The sequence below is a fragment of the Sinohyriopsis cumingii genome, chromosome 2 (assembly GCF_028554795.1).
Source record: "Sinohyriopsis cumingii isolate HCF-2022 chromosome 2, ASM2855479v2, whole genome shotgun sequence".
In the NCBI taxonomy this organism is placed as follows: domain Eukaryota; kingdom Metazoa; phylum Mollusca; class Bivalvia; order Unionida; family Unionidae; genus Sinohyriopsis; species Sinohyriopsis cumingii.
The window spans coordinates 40,158,576-40,163,043 of record NC_142962.1 but is presented as its reverse complement, the minus strand read 5'-3'; positions in this window follow the sequence as shown (position 1 = coordinate 40,163,043).

Here is a 4,468-nt window from a genome sequence, read left to right as displayed (position 1 = left end):
TCCGGGGGTTAGTACTAAGTGCAAATGGAACTTTTCGCGAAAAGAAGAAATAAGTGTGAATATAACACATATTTTTTTAATATATTTCTTTATCAAATTCAACGATTCTTTTTTTAATGAAAGATAATGAAATGCATATTTCCAAATCATTTACAACATGTCTTTTCATGACATTTTAGTCCTACGACCAGTCAGTCAACACTGAACCATAACGATTTAATGAACTACCGCCCAGTTTCTAATCTCCCATTCATATAAAAAAATATTAGAAAATGTTGTTCTATCCCAGCTTGTATCTCGTCTAAATTCAAAACAGTCTTTTTAGCAATATACAATCTGCATATCGCCTTTGCCACAGTACTGAAACTACTCTTCTAAAAGTAGTTAATGACATTCTCTCTGCGTTGGATAGCAGAAAGATTACAGTCCTCACCCTCGATTTGTCTGAAGCATTTGACACAATAGTCAATGATATATTACTTCACCGTCTCCAGCATGTATTTGGCATTCATGATACAACTTACTGCGGTTCAAGTCCTACTTGGTCAACAGGACACAAATTGTATCTGCAAATGGAATACGCTCTAGCCCAGTTGATCTATGTTGTGGTGCTCCACAGGGGTCTGTTGTTGGACCTGTTTTCTTCATTCTGTACACTCAGTCGCTCTCAAGTGTCATAGATCATTATCTAGTGTCTCACCAACTGTACGCTGATGACACCCAAATATACAAATCTAGCCACCCAAATGAAGTTGATGATACCATCCAAGGTGTAGAGAGGTGCATCTCTGATGTGAAATCGTGGATGACTTGTAACAAGCCGCAGATGAATGATGATAAAACTGGAGCCATTCTGATCACAACACAAAGACCTTCTCATTCACATCCTTTACCTCAAACAATAAATATCAGCAACTCCAAAATTAAATTCACACAATCAGTACGAAACCTAGGTGTTACTCTGGACAGTACTCTCACATTGCACCAACATGTCATGAACATATGCAAGGCTGCATATCTTGAGCTGAGACTTATCAGCTCATTTCGCAAATATCTTTCAGTTGATACCACTAAAACACTTGTGTGTTCATTAGTACTTTCAAGACTGGACTATTGTAACTCAATTCTGTCTGGTTCATCTCAATATCTACTCCAGAAACTTCAAAAAGTTCAAAACACAGCTGCTCGGATCATACTTAGAGAACCACGATCAGAGCACACCTCCCCGCTGCTCTGTACCCTACACTGGCTATCCATTCGATCCAGAATCAAACACAAAATTTGTTCTCTGTGCTACGTTTCGCTGTCGGACTCTAGTCCAACATACATATCCGATCTCACCCATGTGTACACACCAGCAAGATACTTACGCTCCTCTTCTGACAATCGTATACTCATTATTCCCACTATGAAAACAAAGTCATATGGACAGCGTTCTTTTGCACACCAAGGCCCAGCAACGTGGAATGAATTGCCCACTGAACTTAGACATAAAGACATAGTGATCACATTCAAGAGGGCTCTCAAAACTCGTTTGTTTCGACTGCAAGAACAAACTTAAAGATCTAATAATGTTTCCTACCTGAAATATTCTCAGCATGCTTTTTTATTTTTTAATGTTTTTCTAATTTTATGGTGTTTGTTTTTGTAATAATATTATTATATGGTTTTTTTTATCTGATAGGTGTTGCCTAATGTTGTAAAGCGCTTAGAGCTTCTAAAGATTGGGCGTTATACAAAGTCCTCATTAGTATTATTATTATTACTTACTAAGGTACGTCGAATGAATTGTGAAAATAAGTGAAAGATAATGACAAAACACTACGACCAGTTAGTACGTACTGCCGTATTTAAATTGACTTGCAAAAAGAAGATATAAGTGCGAGAGAAAAAAACGAACTCGTATTTGCTTTATTTCCGTATCAAATTCAATAGTTTTTAAATGAAAGATAATTACAAAACACATTGACTAATGTATTTAAATAACGAATTTTCATGACATTTTGGTCCTACGACCAGTCAGTAAGTATTGCGTTATGTATATTGACATAAGAGGAAGAAATAGGTGCGGAAAACTTCTATTTTCTTTATTTCTGTATTAAATTCAAAAATTCTTTTTTACCTGCAAATTGACAGAACACATTGACTGTAGCATAAGGCAAATACAATGTCTTGCGAAAAGAACGCATTTTCTAGTAATTTCCAATTTAAATAAAAGTTTTGTGCCAAGGTTATGTATTGTGTGCGTGCGCGTGTGTGTATGCATGTATAATTTGCGAGTTAAACAATTTACTTCTGAATTTGTATATTTAAACAAAAGAGAATATTCATATTATTGTTTTCTATTTAAATATATGTAAACGAGTGTATTCTGCGAAGTGAGAAAAGATTATAGAAAATTTTCGCACTTGCATATATGCTTTGTGTTTTTAATGTTAACATTAATTTTACAAATGGTAATAAAGGTACCTATTATTGGTTTTTAATAACTTTATTAATCCAGTTTCACTTGGTTAAGTAGATGTTTGTGGATATTTCTTTTCTTATCATCAGCTTTATTATCGGTTTCATTCATTTATTATTGCTGATTTCAAAATGGCGATTCTTATTTCTAAATTCTATTAATTAGTATTATATGGTACCGCTTTATGATCAAGTCTTTGATAAGAAAGATTGACAACTTCCTGCCCCACTTGATGCAATTAGTTGCCGAATGCATATGTATTTAGGGTTCTGTTCCAACCTCAAACAGTCATTTAGTCAATCCACCGATACAATGGTCACATTTTAGACCGGAGTCTTCATAGACTTGATGACAATATTATAAAGTTTTCATTGATGCTTCATGAACTTGCATCAGATAACTTCTGCGTGACATTTTTACGGCCGTGATTTTAACTTCTTGATGGCTAAGGGCTACGTAAGGTTCATGACCGTCAGCTAAATGTGCGAGGCCAACAGCGGATGGCAGGCTTGTGTTTATTCATTAATTAGATGGTTGAGTCGGATAGTCGCTTCAACTGGATTAAACTGTTTGTGTCGCAAAGAATGCCGATTTCTGCGCTCACAGCTACCTGTTAAAGATTTGTGCCAAAAGCCTCCGACCATCAACTGAGACGTACCAGCCAGTCGGAATCAGAGGAATTTAAAAATCTACTAGTAGGAGGAGGTAATGTCTCAGACAGAAGAGGGAACAATGACATATCTAGCCATACCTGGGTAAAATTAATCAGTGGTTTCCTGACGTTTGGGAAGAACGGAGGATACAATGTAATCAAATAGAATTCTGGGAGAAAAGACCACTCCGAGCGTGAGACTCGTAAAAAAGGCGGGAGATGAATTGAACTCGAAAAGAATAGAAAGCTTCTAAAGGTAGGAAATATCTCAGCCGAATATTTGTGTTGATTTGTGAAGACAGGAATTTAATATATTATGTATTATAACGTTGAACTATTTTACTAGGACATAGAACAAAACATATCGTAGAATTATTAGAGAATATTGCATCATACTGTATAGTTGAATCTATCAGAAAATTGAATTGTGCGAGTACCGTAACGACGGTTGATAGCTGTATCAAAATATTCCAGTTAGACAAATGCGCTTGTTACGAAAGTTCGTAAGTAATATTATTTGTAAATAGAACAAGGCGTGTATGGAATGAGTAGAATTACTGTCTGAAGAGGGCCGGGTAAAGTGTTCGCTATTTGTCTGAAGATAAGTCCGTGAGAAAGTGGTATTTTATGAGGATTTGTATAGGGAGAACATGAAACACATCCCTTATATTCGAGAAGCTCCCAGGGTGCACGTAAGAGACGGCATTAATTTATCAAAAGAGGGAAGGGGGAAGTACAAGAATAATACAGAAGGGGTGCAAAAGGGAGGAGTACAAGGAGTAGCAGTGCAAGGGTGCAGGAGAAGGTTAAACAGGACAATGAGTAGCACAGGAAGATTGCAAGAAGGATGAGTGTGTGTGGATGTGTCATTAGGATTTTAACGTAGCTTTTTAACAAAAATTCAGTCATATCAGGACGGAGGAAGAAGGGAGAATAGAAGAAGAGAGAGTGAATACAGATGAGTACAACGGAACGCTCACTGAAAGGAGACTCTCACATTGAATTGTAATGATGCGCCAACAGTCTTTTGTTGAATCAAATTAATATAATCCTATGTTTCCTTGTTCGAATTCACAATAAGTCCAAGTATCTCTGTCCAAGAATATTATAATAGAGCACTTTGTATTTCCAGAGAAGACTAATTTGAATAATTCCATATCAAAATCTGAATACAACAATGAAAATCATCTCTGCCCAGATGTTATCGCAGGAATAAATAATTTTCCACTAAACAAGATCATATAAAAACTAAGACACACAAGAATAACTCGGATGAGGTCAAATGTTAATTTCTAGAAAATAATCTTAGTTATAATTAGAAGTTTTGTTACTAAACTTGTAATAAAGAAGCT